Source organism: Salmo trutta, chromosome 25, assembly GCF_901001165.1.
Source record: "Salmo trutta chromosome 25, fSalTru1.1, whole genome shotgun sequence".
Taxonomy (NCBI): domain Eukaryota; kingdom Metazoa; phylum Chordata; class Actinopteri; order Salmoniformes; family Salmonidae; genus Salmo; species Salmo trutta.
Genome location: NC_042981.1, coordinates 7,604,345 through 7,628,101, shown reverse-complemented (window position 1 = coordinate 7,628,101; position 23,757 = coordinate 7,604,345). Strand labels below are relative to the sequence as shown.

Sequence of the window (23,757 nt, the reverse complement as noted above, 5' to 3'; positions counted from 1 at the left end):
TACCAGAGAGGGAAACAGAGAGTTGTCGCTTGTCACACTCCATTCTAAAGAGTCCTTCTGAGTATCAGAGAGGGAAACAGAGAGTTGTCGCTTGTCCCACTCCCTTCTAAAGAGTCCTTCTGAGTATCAGAGAGGGAAACAGAGATTTGTCGCTTGTCCCACTCCATTCTAAAGAGTCCTTCTGAGTATCAGAGGGAAACAGAGAGTTGTCGCTTGTCCCACTCCCTTCTAAAGAGTCCTTCTGAGTATCAGAGAGGGAAACAGAGAGTTGTCGCTTGTCCCACTCCATTCTAAAGAGTCCTTCTGAGTATCAGAGAGGGAAACAGAGATTTGTCGCTTGTCCCACTCCATTCTAAAGAGTCCTTCTGAGTATCAGAGAGGGAAACAGAGAGTTGTCGCTTGTCACACTCCATTCTAAAGAGTCCTTCTGAGTATCAGAGAGGGAAACAGAGATTTGTCGCTTGTCCCACTCCATTCTAAAGAGTCCTTCCGAGTATCAGAGAGGGAAACAGAAGGCAGGTGTTCCTGAGAGTCATAGCTTTCTGGAATGGGGTCATAATATTTTGTAGCTTGAACCCTTCAAAAGCTAGAGGAAAATTCTTATAAAGAAAAAAGAATAAACATGCCACAAAGCTAAAGAGCGCTAGAAACCACACTATATACCAGGGATTTCCAAACTTTTTCACCCAGACACCCTTACAGTAATGGCACCATGTATTTTTCTATGGGCACAAGCACTGTTCATGACACAAACTGTTCACACCCTTGTTGTTGGCAGAGAGAAAATTGTACAGGTTTAAAGCTTATTTCCTTCAATTCTACACATTTTGTCATGGGGTGCAGAGAACATTTGTCAGTTTTAAAGCTAATTTTATTGCAATTCTATTGTTTCATCTCTTGACATTGTAAGGCTGTGTGATTTAAATGTTAAGGTGTCGCTTGTTTTTAGGTGGTTGTAAAAATGTAATTGTCTCTTATTTCAATTGGAATAAGGATTGGCTTAATTCTAATCTACACGTGTTCTTTTTGTTTTTCTTTGAACTCTGCATGCAGTATTTCGATTGGATGTTTGGCCCATTTGGTAAATTCATTATTGGAGAGTTGACCCCCTACTTCACTGCCATATAGAGAATTAGTTCTTTGATTGATTAATTGATTGGAACATTTTGAGACAGATTCTAATTGGAATTTTGATTTTAATATTCATTTTAATGGCATAGAATGCTCTTCTTGCTTTGTCTCTCAGCTCATTCACAGCCCTGTGAAAGCTACCTGTGCTGCTGATATTTAGTCCTAGATATGTGTCGTTTTTGGTGTGTTCTAATAGAACTGTGTCTAAATATAATTTATATTTGTGATCATGATAGCCGGCAGAAATACTTTGCACATTTTACAGTGTGCATTCGGTTCAGGTCAGGGAGGTACAACCATATTCTTTACAATACCATAGCTGCTAGCCATAGCCTACTGACAATGCAAATGCCACAGCAACTCCCGGCACACAAAACCTCAGCTCCGGGCCGCAGACAGGCTGGGAGACAGTAAAATGTGCATTCTAATATTCCCAACATTGGAATGATATTCTAATATTATACATTTCCAGAACCTAAATAATTCCATATGCTATGCCTAACCAGCCATATCATTTTTTCAAACCTGGACGTTTTACATAGCCTGTCTTACCTTGCTTTTAATAGCCTACAGACAAAATCCGACCATAGAAAAAAAGCGAATATTTCCTGATATGCCATTGAAACCAGCATTTCTTCTTCCATTATCCAAAGGCAGTAAGGCACAATCCTATTGTTGCATCTTCAGATATTCCCTCTTTCTACCATCAGGCTGAATATCCATCTCTGTTACATTATGAAAAAACGCTTGCATCAGGTGCGCGTTTGAGAATGGTGTTCTCACTTTGGAACAGATCATTTTTTTCCCTGTTTTGATCAATTCGATTGAATGAGTTAGTTCAGATTTATACCATTAGCTTTCGAGTCTCTGCCCTGTGTGACTCCTCCTCTTTAGCCCAAAAGCATGCAACGTAAAAATATTTCATTGGTGTTTTTTAATTTTTTTGTACTTTCAAAATTAGATCAACACTCCAACAGGAACTGTTAAAACATGTTTTTAACGTAAAAACTCTTATTATGCAAATGTATTTTATTTCTCATTTAAGATAACATTTTAATAATAATTTATACAATTTCTATAGCGCTTTTCCTAGAATCTCAAAGCACTTCAAGAACAAAAAAACAAACAAGCAATATATCATGGCAGGTCCAGGGTACAGTGTGGGAGTACGCTTACCGGTAAAATGGGAGCTTATGAAAATTAACACAAAATGTCAAAACCAACTATAGTCAATCACACCATTATTTAACATTACTTCATGTCATCCGCATGAAAAATGTGCGAATTGATTTGAAACCGACGAGAACACTTCCATTTTTCCAAGGTGGAGATGAGTGGCCGAGACGCTAACAGACAGACAAGGTGGAGATGAGTGGCTGAGACGCTAACAGACAAGGTGGAGATGAGTGGCTGAGACGCTAACAGACAGACAAGGTAGAGATGAGTGGCCGAGATGCTAACAGACAAGGTGGAGATGAGTGGCTGAGCAGTGAGTGGATGCATTAATTTCAGGCCTAATGACAAACGCAGAATGTTATTACAATACATGTTGGTGTTTTGTAACCAATGCCTCTTTCCATTCATCAAATTGCGTGTGCACAGTGCACTGTTGGGGTTTGGATGCTGGAATTGTTTTGTGCGCCTTTTTTAAGTGATTGTTTGACAATCAGATGAAAACATTGTGACTGGTTGTGTTTATGCCATATTAAAAGGCATAGGTGGCGTGACCATAAGGCTAGGGGAAGCTAAGCTTTCCCTAAAGTAAATTGCCAAAATTATATAGTTTAGTTAGCTTACTCCTGTCTATACAGAAATAAATAAAAATAATTCAAAATAGGCTACTACACCAGAAAGCATCATTTGGCCACAAAGGATCATTTAGCTTCTTAAAAAAAAGAAGCTTACATTTACATTTACATTTTACTCATTTAGCAGACTCTCTTTTCCAGAGCGACTTACAGTAGTGAATGCATACATTTCATACTTTTTTTTTCTTTCCCCGTACTGGCCCCCCGTGGGGGGACCAGCATAGCCTACAGTCGGAAGGGCCGACAATTTGGCAAATGTTCCACCAAACAGATGATTGTTGAGTTGTGACTGTCAGTGAAAAGGAGAGAGACCCAGCCAAGCATATCGCAATATTAAAAAATATTATCACAGAATAATTGTTTGGAAAGTGTCATGGAAATTCTAATCAAGTGATAAAGACTTTTGAAATTTCTTCAAACAATCAATAATGGAGATGGTCAACAAACCACCCGTAGGTGATTCGTCGAGAGCCCAATGATACAGGAAATGCTGATTTTCTTATATAGTAGACCTAAAAATGCTTAGTCATGGCTGGTTCCACCCCTCCCCTGTAGATCAGTGACATCATAAGCCACCTTGTTTCCTTCTTGTGGTGACGTGTGTAAAGCAAGTGATAACGTTAGTTCCGTTACTACTCCTCTCCGTTCACTTCATGTCGCCACACAGCTGTGACCTTGAAAGATATGAGAGGAACAGGACGCACTGAGACAATGTGGTCACTCTCAGAGGCTTTTTGTCTTATGCCGCATGACCAAGTTTCTCAGAAGCACAGCGTTGGTAGAACAGAAAAGTCTTACTATTTATTAAGCATATAGTTAACTATTAATATTAAACACGCAAGTAAATACGTCATTTTTCTCTCACAAAAGCAAATGGCTATTGTTGTAAAGAAGTGATGATGAAAAGACTCCAATCTGTCTTTTAGTTATCAAAATGTTCAACAGTGGCCTGTCTTATTGACACCAGCGGAGAACAAGCATTTTACAAGCATTTCGCTACACTCCCAATAACATCTGCTAACCATGTGTATGTGACCAATTCAATTTGATTTGATTTGAACCATATCCAGGGTGAGTGTGCATGTTCACTGTCTTTATCATTTGGGTCAGTACCATTTATTTATTTTTTTCATATTGTAATTGTGTCTCCCCTTTTCGTAGGTCTATATGGATCAGACAACGTCATTTTTATTGATCTGTGTCACGTCCTGACCAGTAAAGGGGTTATTTGTTCTTATAGTTTGGTCAGGACGTGGCAGGGGGTATTTGTTTTATGTGGTTCAGGGTGTGTTTGAGTATGTGTTCATGTAGAGGGGTATTTGATTTATTAGTCTGTTTTTTTTGGTTAGTTCTATGTTGTTAGTTCTATGTCTGTGCTAGGGTATTGTATTTCTATGTTTAGGTAATGGGGATTGGGGCCTTCAATTGGAGGCAGCTGTCTATCGTTGCCTCTGATTGAAGGTCCTATATTTAGGAGTGTGTTTGTTTTGGGTTTTATGGGAGATTGTTTCTTGTATTGCTGTGTGTTGCCTACAAGACTGTTTTGTCGTCAGTTTATCATTTTTCGTGTTTTGTTTTGGATAAATAAAAATGAGCATTCACGTACCCGCTGCGCCTTGGTCCTTCTATTACGACGACCGTGACAGAATCTCCCACCAACCACGGACCAAGCAGCGGAGGAAGGAGCAACAGGTGGACTATCGGGAGTCGTGGACCTGGGAGGAGATTAAAGCCGGAGTGGGCCCATGGAGGAGGGTGAAAGGGGACCGGGAATGTTACAGGGGTACACGGTTGGAGTCCAAACCTAAGAGGTAGGCCCAAGAAATCTTTTTGGGGGGGCACACGGGTAGTTTGGCTGGGCGAGGATTAAGCTCCAAGCCAAATCCCCATGCTTTTTTGAGGCAACCTATGACTGGACAGGTCCCGTGCTTCGGAGTAATGCGTACTGTGGCGAGGCCAAGTATTTTCAGGCCGGTGTGCGCAGTGCCAGCGCCCCGCATTTGCCAGGGGGAAGTGGGCATCCAGCCAGTAAGGGTGGAACCAGTGCTGCGCTCAAGACCGCCAGTGCATCTTCACGGTCCAGTGTATCCTGTTCCCGCTCTTCGCACTAGCCGTGAGGTGCGTGTCGCCAGTCTGGCACATCCCATGCCAGCACCACGCACCAGGCTTCCAGTGCATCAGCCCAGTCCAGTATGTCCTGTTCCTGCTCCTCTCACTAGCCTTGAGGTGCGTGTCCTTTGTCTGGCGTCTCCTAAGCCAGCACCATGCACTAGGCTTCCAGTGCGTCAGCCCAGTCCCGAGCTTACATTTATATTTCTGACGACAGTGCCTCGTCCAGAACTTCCGGCAACAGTGCCTCATCCAGAACTTCCGGCAACAGTGCCTTGTCCAGAGTGTCCGGTTACAGTGCCTTGTCCAGAGTGTCCGGCAACAGTGCCTCGTCCAGACTGTCCGGAACCAAGAGAGACGGCTCACTGTCCGGAACCAAGAGAGACGGCCCACTGTCCGGAACCAGGAGAGACGGCCCACTGTCCGGAACCAAGAGAGACGGCCCACTGTCCGGAACCAAGAGAGACGGCCCACTGTCCGGAACCAAGAGACACGGCCTACAGTCCGGAGCTCCCAGAGTCGTCCTACAGTCCGGAGCTCCCAGAGTCGTCCTACAGTCCGGAGCTCCCAGAGTCGTCCTACAGTCCGGAGCTCCCAGAGTCGTCCTACAGTCCGGAACTCCCAGAGTACAGTCCAGGGTCCTCAGTGACAGGCTTCAGGCAGAGGTATTCAGTGGGGGTGGACTGGTCAGGTAGGGGACTAAGGCCTGAGCCTAAGCCACCTCCACTGTAGGAGGTTTGGGGAGGGGGGGGTGTAGCACGGGAGCCGTCGGTGATGGCAGCCACCCTCCCTTCCCTCCCTTTAGTTTAGGGGTTTATTTTTTGGGTATTTTTGTTTTCAGGTGCATCCGGGGTATGCACCTTTGGGGGGGGTACTGTCACGTCCTGACCTGTAAAGGGGTTATTTGTTCTTATAGTTTGGTCAGGACGTGGCAGGGGGTATTTGTTTTATGTGGTTCAGGGTGTGTTTGAGTATGTGTTCATGTAGAGGGGTATTTGATTTATTAGTCAGTTTTTTTTGGTTAGTTCTATGTTGTTAGTTCTATGTCTGTGCTAGGGTATTGTATTTCTATGTTTAGGTAATGGGGATTGGGGCCTTCAATTGGAGGCAGCTGTCTATCGTTGCCTCTGATTGAAGGTCCTATATTTAGGAGTGTGTTTGTTTTGGGGTTTGTGGGAGATTGTTTCTTGTATTGCTGTGTGTTGCCTACAAGACTGTTTTGTCGTCAGTTTATCGTTTTTCGTGTTTGTTTTGGATAAATAAAAATGAGCATTCACGTACCCGCTGCGCCTTGGTCCTTCTATTACGACGACCATGACAATCTGTTTGTCAGTGTCAGCAGAGTAGGCTACCCTGTAATTTTTGTCCTATTAAAAAATATTTTGTTAATGTCTCCAGTCATATAAAATGTAGTAGAATGATACCACTTTTTGAAATGTGTTTTATAAAAGGCCAACAAGAAACCTATCTGATATTGTCTATAGCCTAGGACTACTCTACGCCACAACGCGCTGCATTGAAAAGTATTTTTTGCAAACAGTGATTGAGTTATATTATTTGCCTAAATTATGACTATTTCAATCTGCTCATTACTTTAGGAATAGTAGACTATCTTCAGTAAGTCTGTAAATGCGGTGATGCATGTAATACTTTATTATTACAAAGGTGCATTTTTATGGTGAAAATGAGCTTCCTTAAACTTGAATCTCATGCACCACCTATGGCTCCAGAAACACTGCTGGCCAAACATTACTGTATGGCTGCTGCCACCTGAATTAAAGGGTAACTTCACAAAAAAAGTCTATATTTCACAGATTTTTCCCAGACCTAAAATATTGGCCCCTGATGTGGTTTAAGCATTGTTGTGTACTTAGAATATCCATGTTGTTCTTTATCAATTACATGTTTTTTTGTTGAGCAAAACACTGAAAAAAATCTGTCCTTTTTTTGCCATTGTATCATTTTGGTATCAAGTATAGTTTTTCAAATTCTGCCCTCTAGACGATTTAGCAAAAAGAACACATGGCACTTTGAAATCTGCAATAAATACATTTTGCACTTTATTTTAATACTTGTCTTTATTGTTACAGTAAATCTATCCAAGTCGATGTAAGAACACAAGGGCATGCTAATGTAAAAGATGGCTAGTCATTATTAACCTGGTTCTGTGTGGATTACAGGCACATTATGGGACACAGGCCGGGTCACAGAACAACGCTAATATATCATGCATTGAAAAGTACTGTTTTCATTTTTGTAATTAGTCCATTGTATAGTTAACTTTTCAACTGTGCTCCAAATAGATTTTCAATCGGAGCATCGGCGCCTGCAATTTAACATCACAAGCTGCAGTGGTGTAAAGTACTTAAGTAAAAAATACTTGAAAGTACTACTTAAGACGTTTTTTGAGGGGTATCTGCACTTTACTTTACTATTCATATTTTTGACAACTTTTACTTCACTACATTCATAAAGAAAATGATGTACTTTTTACTCCATAGGTTTCCCCTGACTCCCAAAATTACTCTTTACATTTTGAATGCATAGAGGACAGGAGAATGGTCTAATTCACCAATGGTGCTGTCTGGTTTGCTTAATATATGGAATTTGAAATTATTTATACTTTTACTTTTGATAATTAAGTATATTTAAAACCAAATACTTTTAGACTTTTACTGAAGTAGTATTTTACTGGGTGACTTTCACTTTTACTTGAGTCATTTTCTATTAAGGTATCCTTACTTTTACTCAAGTACGACAATTGGATACTTTTTCCACCACTGACGAGCTGCACCTCTATCATTGTCCTGTCTTGCCACAGCACTGTGAACCGCGCACATTGAAGCCTTTGATTGGCCTAGTTATGTAAGGGATCAAGGGGATTGGATGCATGTTTTAAAGACACGCCCCTCAAGATTAGAGTGGAGTTGAATGGAGAGAGAGAACGTTCGCTGAGTTTATAAAACTGTAAAAAAAAAAAAAAGCAGCACGGTAGCGCTGTTTTATGTACAATGTTGTTAACAAAATGAGGTTGCTGTTACTCACATCCCTATTGCAGAATGCAGCCTTTTGACAGCATGTACTGTTAGGGTTTGACCAACTATTTGTGTGCATATCCTATATAACATAACACAGATGCTATAATGATAAGTTTATTAACTATACGATAATTGAATACTGCTATATGTTAGAGGAAGTGGCTCATGTGATGGTGGGTCATGTGGACAGAATGCTGATGCTTTAAAACAGGTTTTTGCAAGAGCTTTTCTGTAGAATAATAGCAATAACAGGATATGGGTGAAAGGTATATGCAGGGGGGTGTTAAGGGTTTTAGAGAACTGTGCATTGTGCAGTCACAAGATGAGACATCCGCCAGAGACAACAGCTACGCCAGGAAACAGGAGTGCGTCTAGAGGTTGGGACCAACCTGCACGCCAACGATAGGCTGGAATAAGTCTAAACCATATTCTAGCCTCTACTATGACAGGCCCTCATGGAGAGGGAATAAGTCTGTCCAGTATTTAAGGAAGAACTTGTAATGTCATTCCAGTTCTCTGTCTGCCCTGCGTGGTGTTACAGAGATCCCGTATATACGAGCCACACATTTACCATTCAAGTGTTTGCATTAATTAAAGTACAAAGAAATCAGTAGTTACTATGTGCTGATTATTATGTTCTGATACCAGATTCGAATTGACGCGACTTAACAATATGTTTAATACATTCACAAAAGTAGTGCACTGGGCCTTCACTTAACAGTACTAAAGTCGACTTCATCCCCACTTGAATTAGTCCCCTCGTTTGGTGATTGGCATTCAGGCTTTGACAACGAAAAGGCAGCAGACAAACCTACAGTTTGTTTTAGCAGGGAAGCTTGGAAGGGTAACCATGAAAATAATTTTGTCAAACCGATTGTGAACCCAAAAGAGTAAGTTTGATTCTAGAGTGGGGACAATACCATAGACAAATCATTTAGTTAGTGTGTAAGGGCAGATTTATGTCATTTGGTCTTCAAGATATTTTATTATCTATTTACTTTATTTAGTCTGATCAGTGGAACAATTCTCATTCCTAAAATATAGGGTAATTACTGTGCTTGTTAGCAAGAACACCACTGTTATTCTCCACACTTGTTGTATTATTCCATTTCTTCCCAATTTTGCCAGTGTAATCACATATTTGAAATCTGACATCTTGTATCTTTTGTAAATTAATTATATGAGGCTATGTATTTTTGTAGTCATCCATGGACAGTTTTGAATAAGTCCTATAAATAAGCATTGGATATTAAATGCTCCAGGAATCAAGTATAATTGCTGACGTTTTAGTAATGTGCACATGCTAGACAGAGATGGTAGGGGGACTCACAACTCATAAACGCATCATATCCTGTCTATGTAAAGTAAGATGATGTCATGGATCTTCAACTAGTAGACGAAGACTACTTAAATATTGATATTCATAAAAAATTTATTCAATGTTGGGTGATTATGCGAAATTAGCCCTATTTAAAAGAGTGAGTTCACCCAAAAGTACAAAATGTTTGTGTACTTACCTTTTAAAGCAATCTATGGACAAGGAGACTACAATCTACTGTATGATTTGGTTACCCACTGCCATTAACCATTAACGTTCAGATGTCCTGTGCAGAATCTTGGTGTAGTGGTAACTTTCCACCTGAGAACAGGGATTAATCCCTGCTTCCAACCCTCCGCACGGTTTCTAGCATTTTGCTATCTCCCCATCTCATTTCATTACTGTCTTAATAAAGTGTCAAATCACCTAAAAAAAAAAAATAGGTAAAAAAAATAAATTGTATTAGCATACTTTAAATGTAATGTCTCAGCAATCTCAAAGTAACAAAGTTGTTGAATTTTGAGTGTTATTTTAATGTTCAAAGCATCCTGAATATATCTGACCTGTTTTTATTTTATTTATATAGATATATAGATTTACCTCTCTGAGTCTCTCTCTCCTCTCCTCTCTAGGTTTCTCTCCCACTCTCCCCTCCACTCTCTGGGTCGCTCTCCCGCTCTCTGGGTTTCTATCCCTCTCCCTCTCCTCTCTGGGTTTCTTTCCATTTCTCCCTCCCCTCTCTGGGTTTCTCTCCCTCTCTAGGTTTCTCTCCCTCTCCATCTCCTCTCTGGGTTCCTTTACCTCTCTCTCCCACTCCTCTTTGGGTTTCTTTCCATCTCTCTCCCTCTCCTCTCTGGGTTTCTCTCCATCTCCTCTCTGGGTTTCTCTCCCTCTCCATCTCCTCTTTGGGTTTTTTCCTTCTCTCCCACTCCTCTTTGGGTTTCTCTCCCCCTCTCCCTCCCCTCTCTGGGTCTCTCTCCCTCCCCTCTCTGTGTTTCTCTCCCTCCCCTCTAGGTTTCTCTCCCTCTCCTCTCTAGGTTTCTCTCCCTCTCCATCTCCTCTTTGGGTTTCTTTCCCTCTCTCCCACTCCTCTTTGGGTTTCTCTCCCCCTCTCCCCTACCCTCTCTGGGTCTCTCTCCCTCCACTCTCTGTGTTTCTCTCCCTCCCCTCTCTTGGTTTCTCTCCCTCTCCTCTCTGGGTTTCTCTCCCTCTCCTTTCTGGGTTTCTCTCCCTCTCCTCTCTGGGGTCTCTACACTCTCTCCCTCTCCTCTCTAGGTTTCTCTCCCCCTCCCCTACCCTCTCTGGGTCTCTCTCCCTCTCCTCTCTAGGTTTCTCTCCTTCTCCTCTCTAGATTTCTCTCCCACTCCCTCTCATCTCTGGGTTTCTCTCCATTTCTCCCTCCCCTCTCTGGGTTTCTCTCCCCTCCCCTCTCTGGGTTTCTCTCCCCTCCCCTCTCTGAGTTTCTCTCCCTCTCTCCCTCTACTCTCTAGGTTTCTCCTTCCTCTTTCCATGGCACAGTGTGCTCTGTCTGTTGGTATCATCATTATCAGGATAACAGCTGCCAAGTATTTAGTCACAATCTAGAAGAAAAAGAAACCAAGCACACTTTTTGGAAGCAAATCACTCGATTTCGTCTCTGCGTTATATTGGCATCGAACATGTCACCCTCCCTAGGAGAGGGGGTGACCTTGATAATTTATTGTTAAAACGAGAGGCTGCCTGGATCTTTAACTTAAAGACCCTTGCACCCTTCAGTCTCAACATAGACTTTGATCTTAAGCCATTCTTGTGATTATTGTGACTTTGCCATTGTAATTGTTTGTAAGCTTGTGTAGTCTAAAATGAATTTATGATCGTATGCTATCCCAATTTTTTGTTGTTGTATGGTGTTCTTTGTATGCCATTTTTATATTTGAGAATTAACCAATGATATTAGGCCATACTTGGCCATGATTACAGACACCTGTGTGTCTTTTGACACTATATAAACAAGTCATCTCGCAGTGTTTGTGATCATACTCTGATGAAGACAGCTTGGCTGTCGAAATGTTGGATATTACATTTTTGCATCTGAGCTCCTAGAGTGTGCGGCTCTCCCTTATTTTCAAGTATTTAGTCACACCTTGTCCTTATTGACGTGTGTGTGTGTGTTGCGAGAGGGGAAGAATCGCTTCTAATATATGCAATACAAGCATGCTGTGTGGTGATGTCATGGTGTTGAGGGCACCTCCATATCTCCATGACAATAACAAGATTCCCTGACCTCCAGACCTGGGTGGTGCGCTGCTACGCCACCCGGAGAGGTCTGATAACACACGGCATATTATCAACAGGAAGTGATTCCTGCCACTATGAGCACATCACAGATCCACTTCCTGTCAGGGCAAAGGTTGTCCCCAGGGCAGCCAGAGGTCAACTCTGTTGTGCTGCTGTGAGAACAGAGCGGATGCAGCGGGAGGTTTCCAAACGTGACTCTGGACAAGAAAGAGAACAAAAAATGTGTTGTCTTTTTTGTGAGGAATGCAAAACGCTATATAGTGAGGTTAGGGTTTACTACTTAATGATCAAGCATAGAAGTAGCCTTGGTAGACCGGATCTTTCTCATTTTCTGTCTCTGTCTGTCTGTCTGTCTGTCTGTCTGTCTGTCTGTCTGTCTGTCTGTCTGTCTGTCTGTGTTTGTAGAGCTGTCTGATCCTGAGTGATGAGCTGAACCATGCCTCTCTGGTCCTGGGAGCCAGGCTGTCTGGGTCCATCATCCGTGTCTTCAAACACAACAGTGAGTCCGGCCTTTATCTCTATCCCCCTCCGCAATACCGTGTCCATTACCCATCTCTGTCCCCCACTGCAACATCGTGTCTGTCCCCTATCAAGGCTCCCTCCATCCTTTGTTCATGTTCAACCACAATGGTGGTTCATATACAGTGCATTTGGAAAGTATTCACACCCCTTGACTTTTTCCACATTTTGTTACGTTACAACCTTATTAAAAAAACTCAAAGCGGGCTGTCATGTGCCTTTTTACTGAGGAGTGGGTTCCGTCTGGCCATTCTACCATAGAGGCCTGATTGGTGGAGTGCTGCAGAGATGGCTGTCCTTCCGGAAGGTTCTCCCATCTCCACAGAGGAACTCTGGAGATCTGTCAGAGTGACCATCGGGTTCTTGGTCACCTCCCTGACCAAGGCCCTTCTCCCTTGATTGCTCAGTTTGGCCGGGTGACCAGCTCTAGGAAGAGTCTTGGTGATTCCAAACTTCTTCCATTTAAGAATAATGGAGGCCATTGTGTTCTTGGGGACCTTCAATGCTGCAGACATTGTTTTGTATCCTTCCCCAGATCTGTGCATCGACACAATCCTGTCTCAGAGCTCTACGGACAATTCCTTCGACCTCATGGCTTGGTTTTTGCTCTGACATGCACTGTCAACTGTGGGACCTTATATAGACAGGTGTGTGCCTTTCCAAATCATGTCCAATCAATTGAATTTACCACAGGTGGACTCCAATCAAGTTGTAGAAACATCTCATGGATGATCAACGTAAACAGGATGTGCCTGAGGTCCATTTCAAGTAATGAATATGAAATGTTTTCTAAAAACCTGTTTTCGCTTTGTCATTATGGGGTATTGTTTGTAGATTAATGAGGATTTTTCTTTATTTTATACATTTTAGAATAAGGCTGTAACTTAACAAAATGTGGAAAACGTTAAGGGGTCTGAATACTTTCCGAATGCACTTGACCTCCCTTACATCTGTCCTACATGCTACAATGGGTCCGTCCCTATTTTCTGTCCCCCTGCCATGTTTCTACAATGGGTCCGTCCCTATTTTCTGTCCTCCCTGCCATGTTTCTACAATGGGTCCGTCCCTATTTTCTGTCCCCTCTGCCATGTTTCTACAATGGGTCCTTCCCTATTTTCTGTCCCACCTGCCATGTTTCTACAATGGGTCCGTCCCTATTTTCTGTCCCCCCGCCATGTTTCTACAATGGGTCCTTCCCTATTTTCTGTCCCTCTGCCATGTTTCTACAATGGGTCCGTCCCTATTTTCTGTCCCACCTGCCATGTTTCTACAATGGGTCCGTCCCTATTTTCTGTCCCCCCGCCATGTTTCTACAATGGGTCCTTCCCTATTTTCTGTCCCCCCGCCATGTTTCTACAATGGGTCCGTCCCTAATTCCTGTCCCCCCTGCCATGTTTCTGCAATAGGTCCGTCCCTATTTTCTGTCCCCCCTGCCATGTTTCTACAGTGTACAGATCACTGTACGCATCGCCCTAAAGCCCTGTAACTAGTCCGTGAGAGGCATACACTACTTAGACAAGTTTGGGAACAACTGCACTAGTCTAGACAGTTCCGTCCCAGCAATGACATTTATGGGGAGTGTGTGTGTGTTGTGTGTGTGCGTGCGCGTGTCCCTGTGTGTGTGCGCTCAGAATTCTAAGGTCATGAATATGTGTTCTCACCAGCTGTAAAGGTCGTCTCTATGGCAATTACCCTTCCTAATAATCTCCCTTTGATGGTCCAGACAGACCATCTGAATAGAATGCGGATCGTTTTATGAGAACTAGACCCTCTAAATGGATGGCAGACTTCAGCTGAATGTGTAATGTTGAGGTTTCTTTGTCCTTAGTGGAGTATTTGAGTCGCACACACACACACGCACACACACACACACACACACACACACACACACACACACACACACACACACACACACATACACACACACACACACACAGCTAGAATGAACAGTAACGACAGTTCAGACAGTTCATTACCATAGTCTGCGAACCGTGTCTGAAGTATGGAGTGGTTTTAGTATCCCTGTCTGCAGCACAACGGTAATGTGGTCTCTGCCTGCTGGGGGAGATGTGCTATCTCTGCTATCAGATAAGAGGAGTTTGTATATCAACTAAGATAAGAGAGATGTGTAACCTTGTTCTGTGGTCTCTTGTCAGAATTTAACTGTAGTATGTCCGTGGTGATTTCTTTTGCTGTTTAACTCTGTGTAACTGTGTGTAACTGTGTAAATGTGTGTAAATATGTGTAAATGTGTGTAACTGTGTAAATGTGTGTAAATATGTGTAAATGTGTCTAACTGTGTAAGTGTGTGTTACTCTGTGTAAGTGTGTAAATGTGTGTAAATGTGTGTAACTGTGTGTAACTTTGTAACTGTGTAAATGTGTGTAAATGTGTGTAACTGTAAGTGTGTGTAACTGTGTAAATGTGTGTAAATGTGTAAGTGTGTGTAACTGTGTAACTGTGTAAGTGTGTATAACTGTTTAACTGTGTAAATGTGTAACTGTGTGTAACTGTGTAAGTGTGTGTAACTGTGTAAGTGTGTGTAACTGTGTAAATGTGTAAGTGTGTGTAACTGTGTAAATGTGTGTAACTGTTTGTAACTGTGTAAGTGTGTGTAACTGTGTAAATGTGTGTAACTGTTTGTAACTGTGTAAATGTGTAACTGTGTGTAACTGTGTAAATGTGTGTAACTGTGTAACTGTGTGTAACTGTGTGTAACTGTGTAAATGTGTGTAACGGTGTAAGTGTGTGTAACTGTGTGTAACTGTGCTCGTGGTGTGTCTTGTCAGACATGGTGAGTCTTGAGAAGATGTTGAGAGACGCTGTCGTCCATGGCCAGCCCAGAACACACCGGCCCTGGAAGAAGATCCTCATTCTAGTGGAGGGAACATACAGGTAGTGTACTGTACTCTATGAGATTAACAGGAATATACAGAATATACAGGTAGTGTACTGTACTTTGCTAACTACCTCTCTCAAAGAGTGCAGCAATGTATAAATTCAGAAAATCTGCTGTCTGTCACCAAGGGAGTACCCCAAGGCTCAATCTTAGGCCCACGCTCTTCTCGATTTACATCAACAACATAGCTCAGGCAATAGGAAGCTGTCTCATCCATTTATATGCAGATGATACAGTCTTATACTCAGATGGGCCCTCCCTGGATTTTGTGTTAAATGCTCTACAACAAAGCTTTCTTAGTGTCCAACAAGCTTTCTCTACCCTTAATTAACCTTGTTCTGAACACCTCCAAAACAAAGGTAATGTGGTTTGGTAAGAAGAATGCCCCTCTCCCCACAGGTGTGATTACTACCTCTGAGGGTTTAGGACTTGAGGTAGTCACATCATACAAGTACTTGGGAGTATGGCTAGATGGTACACGGTCCTTCTCTCAACACATTAAAGTTAAATCTAGACTTGGTTTCCTCTATCGTAATCGCTCCTTTTTCACTCCAGCTGCCAAACTAACCCTGATTCAGATGAGCATCCTACCCATGCTAGATTACGGAGACATCATTTACAGATTGGCAGGTAAGGGTGCTCTCGCGCGGCTAGATGTTCTTTACCATTCGGCCATCAGATTTGCCACCAATGCTCCTTATAGGACACATCACTGCACTCTATACTCCTCTGTAAACTGGTCATCTCTGTGTACCCGTCGCAAGTCCCACTGGTTGATGCTTATTTATATAACCCTCTTACGCCTCACTCCCCCCTATCTGAGATATCTACTGCAGCCCTCATCCTCCACTTACAACACTCGTTCTGCCAGTCACATTCTGTTAAAGGTCCCCAAAGCACACACATCCCTGGGTCGCTCCTCTTTTCAGTTCGCTGCAGCTAGTGACTGGAATGAGCTGCAACAAACACTCAAACTGGACAGTTTTATCTCAATCTCTTCATTCGAAGATTCAATCATGGACACTCTTAATGACAGTTGTGGCTGCTTTGTGTGATGTATTGTTGTCTCTACCTTCTTGCCCTTTGTGCTGTTGTCTGTGCCCAATAATGTTTGTACCATGTTTTTTGCTACTACCATGTTGTTGTTATGTTAACATGCTGTGTTGTCATGTGTTTTATTTTATTTATTTAACTAGGAAAGTCAGTTAAGAAAAAATGTCTTATTTACAATGACGGCCTACCTGCGAACAGTGGGTTAATTGCCTTGTTCAGGGGCAGAACGACAGATTTTTTTACCTTGTCAGCTCGGGGATTCGATCCAGCAACCTTTCGGTTTACTGGCCCAACGCTCTAACCACTACTGACTGTGTGTGAGGTAATCAGTGTGGTATATTGGTGGAAATGTACATGTTATACAGAGGCTGGTGAAGGCTCTGACTATACAGTAGACCATTCATCATTCATCTACAGTGCCATCAAGTGATCTTTGAATGGAATGAATGAGGGTGTAATCCTCAGCTTGCTCTGGGCTAAGTCAGAAGGAGACTGACCACTAGGCTACCTGCCGCCCCATTGCTGCCTTGCTATGTTGTTGTCTTAGGTCTCTCTTTTGTTGTGATGTGTGTTTTGTCCTATATTTATATAGTATTATTTTTTTTATCCCAGGCCCCCGTCCACGCAGGAGGCCTTTTGCCTTTTGGTAGGCCGTCATTGTAAATAAGAATTTGTTCTTAACTGACTTGCCTAGTTAAGTAAAGGTGAAATAAATAACAATAAAAAATACAGTACAGTATTTTTTATTGTTATTTAAAATACTGTACTCTATGAAATGAACAGGAATATACAGAATATACAGGTAGTGTTCTGTACTCTGAGATGAACAGGTACTTTTCAATAAAGGTTACTCATCTTTCCCTATGGAGGGAATATTTATACCTGCAGTATACTGCAGTATAACACTGATCTAACACTCTCTTCCCTCTTTCCCCTCTTCCGTCTCTCCCCTCTCTCCCCTTTTCCCTCGCCCCCTCTCCCCTCTTCCCTCGCCTCCCTCCCTCCCCTCTCCCCTCGCCTCCTCTCTCCCCTCTTCCCTCGCCTCCTCTCTCCCCTCCCTCCTCTCTCCCCTCTTCCCTCCCTCCCTCCTCTCACGTTTACCTGAAGTCATTGCTCTGAAGAAGCGCTACAGGGCCTATCTGTACCTGGACGAGGCCCACAGTATTGGGCCCTGGGGCCGGGGGGCCGAGGTGTGGTCGACTACTTTGGTCTGGACCCCAGAGACGTGGACGTGATGATGGGGACGTTCACCAAGAGCTTCGGAGCTGCGGGGGGCTACACCGGAGGCAGGAGGGTGAGGAGGAGAACATTGAAATATATAAAAATATACAAATATATTTTATATTTGAGATTCTTCAATGTAGCCACCCTTTGCCTTGATGCAACGGACGACACATGCACCTGTTACGAAACTGACTCTTAGAACTGTTAAGGATCCATGGGTTGATGAGGAATTGAAAAACTGTCTGGTTGAAAGAGATGGGGCAAAAGGAGTGGATAATACGTCCGGGTGCACATCTGACTGACCTACTGCAAATTGAGAAATTATGTCACTAAACAAAAAGAAGAAGAAACATTACGTTAAATGAAATTACTGGTTCTAACAGCAGACCTATAAGCTTGCTGCCAGCTCTTAGAAAACTGTTGGAAAAAATGTGTTTTTGACCAAATACAATGTTATTTCTCTATAAACAAATTAACAACAGACTTTCAGCATGCTTATAGAGAAGGGAACTCAACATGTACTGCACTGACACACATTGCTGATGATTGGTTGAAATAAATTGATAATAAGGAGATTGTGGGAGCTGTGCTGTTAGATTTCAGTGCAGCATTTGATATTATTGACCATAACCTGTTGTTGAAAAAAATGGTGTTATTTCTTGTCATCCTCTGACATATCGTGGATTCTGAGCTATCTATCTAATAGAGCTCCAAGGTTTTTCTTTAATGGAAGTATCTCTAATGTCGAACATGTAAAGTGTGGTGTCCCGCAGGGCAGCTCTCTTGGTCCTCTACTCTTTTCTATTTTTACCAATGACCTGTCACTGGCATTAAACAAAGCATGTGTGTCCATGTATGCTAATGATTCAACCATATACGCATCAGCAACCACAGCTTGTGAAGTCACTGAAACCCTTAACAAAGAGTTGCAGTTTGTTTTGGAATGGGTGGCCATTAATAAACTGGTCCTGAACATCTCTAAAACTAAAAGCATTGTATTTGGTACAAGCCATTCCCTAAGTTCTAGACCTCAGCTGAATCTGGTAATGAATGGTGTGGCTGTTGAACTAGTTGAGGAGACTAAATTACTTGGCATTACTTTGGAATGTAAACTGTCATGGTCAAAACATAGATTCAAAGGTTGTAAAGATGGGGAGAGGTCTGTCCGTAATTAAGAGATGCTCTGCTTTTTTGACACCACACTCCAAAAAGCAAGTTCTGCAGGCTCTAATTTTGTCTTATCTTGATTATTGTCCAGTCGTGTGGTCGAGTGCTGCAAGAAAAGACCTAGTTAAGCTGCAGCTGGCCCAGAACAGAGCAACACATCTTGCTCTTCATTGTAATCAGTGGGCTGATATAAATACTATGCATGCCAGTCTCTCTTGACTAAGATTTGAGGAGAGACTGACTGCATCACTTCTTCTTTTTATAAGAAACGTTAATGTGTTGAAAATCCCAAATTGTTTGCATAGTCAACATATACACAGCTCTGACACACACACTTACCCCACCAGACATGCCACCAGGGGTCTTTTCACAGTCCCCAAATCCAGAACCATTTCAAGAAAGCATATAGTATTATATAGAGCCATTATTCCATCTCATATTGCTCAAATAAACAGCAAACCTGGTTTCAAAAAACAGATAAAGCAACACCTCACGGCACAACGCCTCTCCCCAATTTGACCTAGATAGTTTGTGTGTATGTATTGATATGTCGTCTACTTGTGCCTTCTGTCATTTAAAAACAATTGTAATTGATATACTGCCCTTAAGCTCTTGTCTATTAATGTTCTGTATTATGTCAGGTTTCATGTTTTGTGTGGACCCCAAGAAGAGTAGCTGCAGCTTTTGCAACAGCTAATGTAGATCCTAAGAAAATTCCCCCCCCCCCAAAAAAATGGTTGTCTACCAACCAATTTGGCAGAGAATTAACTTTTAGAAAATAATAATCTGTAAATGTTTCACAATCCAGGTCTGGAAAGCTCTTGGAGACTTACCCAGTGTCGTGACTTTGGCATCATTAAAGTGAAGACTGTTATTTTATCAAATCAATTCTCTGTAATTATTATTACGTGATTAAAATAATAATGTAAATGTAATTAACTAGGAATTCGGGGCACCAAGGAAAATCTTCAGATTACAAAGTTATAATTTTACTAATATAACTCTTCAGATGTTATAATATCTGATCAATTAGTCTACTAATTAATGATTTATTCTTTACCTCACGTTAGTCTCATTCCAAACGTCATCCATACATTCCAAACGTCATCCATACACCAATTGTCTTAATCATTTATTTACAAACTAACTAAATCATCACAGAAATGCATAACAAACAACAGTAGATCTGGTTACAAGGAAATGATAGGGGAGGTTCCCTAGTGGGCTAAGCCAATAGGTCCCGTGTGGCTCAGTTGGTAGAGCATGGTGTTTACAACGCCAGGGTTGTGGGTTCGATTCCCACGGGGGACCAGTACGGGAAAAAAAAGAAAAAAAATGTATGAAATGTATGCATTCACTACTGTAAGTCGCTCTGGATAAGAGCGTCTGCTAAATGACTAAAATGTAAATGTGAATGACGGCTTGATAAACAAAGGGAAGTGTGGGAATTACAAAAAGAGTCACTACACAGTTGATCATTATATTATATGAAATGCTAATCCTTTGCACATGAACGCTCACTCATTTGGGAATAATTGCAATCAATATATATTTACGCCCAGTGTGTCATCGTGATCTTTGTTGGAATCGTCAATCCTTCTGTTGGAAGGTTCACCCGAGCATCTCTCTCTGCTTCCCTGAAGTCTTTCGTGGTTAGATGGATACTTCAGAGTACCATTCAGAAATGTTCTCATGGAATAGATGTTTTGGTGGTTGTTGGTCTTCGCATCCCAGGTTAACAATTTCTGGCTGCAGACTAGTAATTAGTATCTAAGATTTGCTCTTATTCTGTTGGGATTGATAGTCTCAGAGTTTAACCATTTCCACCCATGTAGCCAATGCTCCACGTGGTATGGTTAGGAATTCAACAACCATTACAACCTTAGCTTATACTGAGGTTTTTGTGGTCTAAACTCAACCTATGCCCCCTCAGCTGACCGAGGTACGCGTGGTCTGAAGAGGATTTCTTCAGGTGGGGTTTTTATTCGTAACAGTAGAAAAGGTCTGTTCCATGACGCCAGATCATGTCTGTGCTCATGGGAGCGGGCCAATGACTTAGTTAAACTTTAAAGGGAATACAATTCTCTCACATTAACATCATTTCACAAATAGTTTCATCTTTACTCATTCATTTTATACAATAATAAGACGTAAACCTAATAATGGAGGCACCTGTATAAACAGAGTTATGGTAATGTGGCTATATTGTCTTTCATGAGGTCACAAACATGAAACAAAACGGACCGGGTTGTAGCTGGCTTCTCCACCGACCGTTTGTACATTCTCCAAAACATGGATATTGTTCAGTTCTCAAGTTCTGTGATGTAGAAGAAGTTCCTTTGTTCTACTGTGAAACTCTCTCTCTCTATACTGCATGGCCAGGAGGAGAGAGTCTCCTCCAGGAATTTATGACCTGAGATAACAGAACCTGGGTGTAGGAGGGAGAGAGAGGGGGATGCCACGCTCTATACCCAGAAAGGGCCACGTCATGACACCAGAAAGACTCACGGCTATAATGCTGCCAAAGGTGCTTATACAAAGTATTGACTCAGGGGTGTAAATACTTATGCAAATTAGATATTTCTGTATTTCATTTTCAATAGATTATTCAAAGGCACTTGCACATCTGAGCTTTCTTTTTTGCAGGTGCGTGTTAACAGTTGAATTAAATTAGGATTTATGAAAACTTGCTTGGCAGGTCAATGTTTTCATTGTGGTTTTACAGACGTGTTTAATACGTTTTATGTACACACTTTATTCAAATATTTATGCATATTGTTATATTTAGTAGCACTTATTTGTTTCCACTCGACTCCAACCCCATTTGATGTGTGGAACGGATGTGGTTGGAGCTATGTCTAAATAAGGGTGCTAATTTAAGAAACCCACAAAAGCTCTGACGAAGGCCGTGAGGCCGATACGTAAAGCTCTGCCGAAGGCCGTGAGGCCGATACTTAAAGCTCTGACGAAGGCCGTGAGGCCGATATGTAAAGCTCTGATGAAGGCCCTGAGGCCGATACGTAAAGCTCTGATGAAGGCCCCGAGGCCGATACGTAAAGCTCTGACGAAGACCATAAGGCCGATACGTAAAGCTCTGAAGAAGGCCATAAGGCCGATACGTAAAGCTCTGACGAAGGCCGTGAGGCCGATATGTAAAGCTCTGATGAAGGCCCTGAGGCCGATACGTAAAGCTCTGATGAAGGCCCTGAGGCCGATACGTAAAGCTCTGACGAAGGCCATAAGGCCGATACGTAAAGCTCTGAAGAAGGCCATAAGGCCGATACGTAAAGCTCTGATGAAGGCCATAAGGCCGATACGTAAAGCTCTGATGAAGGCCATAAGGCCGATACGTAAAGCTCTGATGAAGGCCGTAAGGCCGATACGTAAAGCTCTGATGAAGGCCGTAAGGCCGATACGTAAAGCTCTGATGAAGGCCGTAAGGCCGATACGTAAAGCTCTGATGAAGGCCGTAAGGCCGATACGTAAAGCTCTGATGAAGGCCGTAAGGCCGATACGTAAAGCTCTGACGAAGGCCATAAGGCCGATACGTAAAGCTCTGACGAAGGCAGTGAGGTTGATACGTAAAGCTTATTAAAGATCAGTGATACTATCAAGAGCAGTGTGCGGGTTTCTTCTTTTTTTCTCATTCAATACATTAGAAAACATTTTTAAAAACATGTTTTTACTTTGGCATTATGAGGTATTGTGTGTAGATGTGTGAGAGAAAAACAATGTATTTAATCCATGTTGAATTCAAGCTGTAACAGAACAACATGTAAAATAAGTCAAGGGGTGAATACTTTCTGAATGCACTGTAATACATGTTCTGTTCTATTTTGATGTATTCTATTTTGTTCTGTTCTATTTTGTTCTGTTCTATTTTGTTGCATTCTCTTTTGTTGCATTCTCTTTTGTTGTATTCTCTTTTGTTGTATTCTATTTTGTTCTGTTCTATTCTATTTTGTTGCATTCTATTTTGTTGCATTCTATTTTGTTGCATTCTCTTTTGTTGTATTCTATTTTGTTCTGTTCTATTTTGTTGTATTTTCTTTTGTTGCATTCTCTTTTGTTGCATTCTCTTTTGTTGTATTCTCTTTTGTTGTATTCTATTTTGTTCTGTTCTATTCTATTTTGTTCTGTTCTATTCTGTTCTATTCTATTTTGTTGCATTCTATTTTGTTGCATTCTATTTTGTTGCATTCTAGCAGATCATCATCTCCATGAAGTGCATTATGGGGGAGGACAGGACTGTGATTGGTGAGTCTGACACGTAGAAATGCGGTAGATAGAATGGGAAAGGTTCTATTTTCCACACACACACACACACACACACACACACACACACACACACACACACACACACACACACACACACACACACACACAGACACACACACACACACACACACACACACACACACACACACACACACTCACACACACACACTGATGCAACTGAATGCCATTTCGAAGACATTGCACTTACGTGCAAAAAAATGTCATGAGGTGTTTGGTCTGGGGTTGGTACAGAATGATTTTCTATTGGTTCATACCAGCTATCACCACAAGGGGGCTGTAGAAGCTTGTGTGAGACTGGAGCAACTGCAGTTTACAACTGGTTGGGTCAGACTGCTCACTCTTGACAGGCATTCTAGACAGGAAGACAGAGGGTTTCTTATTTACTGACTGTGGGTGAGGTAATCAGTGTGGTAAATTGGTGGAAATGTACATGTTATACAGAGGCTGGTGAAGGCTCTGACTAGACCATTCATCATTCATCTACAGTGCCATCAAGTGATCTTGGAATGGAATGAATGAGGGTGCAATCCTCAGCTTGCTCTGGGCTAAGTCAGAAGGAGACTGATTTAATTTAGGCTAGATACCTGCAGTACTGGCCATGTCTGTATACTCTCTCACACACACACACCTACACTTATATTGTCTCCACCGTGCAGCCTGTCTGATCACTGTCAGCTCTGTGTGCAGAACAGCTTAGGTGTCATATTCAGATAACCCTGACACAAACACACACACGCACACGCACGCATGCCACTAAATCACGGCAGGACAACAACAACAAACAGTTGCTCTTGCCTTGTGCGTCCCAGGTGAAGTTGTGTGTGCGTGCAGTGTGTGTTTCCTATGACTAAATCTGCTGTAACTTGGCCTTCCTAAAGGCTGTCCATATAATCTCAATACATCTGATCTGATACG

General features: G+C 42.1%; 1 pseudogene; it reads left to right on the top strand.

Moving 5' to 3' along the window:
- LOC115161767 (serine palmitoyltransferase 2-like) overlaps positions 1 to 23,757 on the top strand; it is a 62,993-nt pseudogene that overhangs the window by 15,228 nt on the left and 24,008 nt on the right.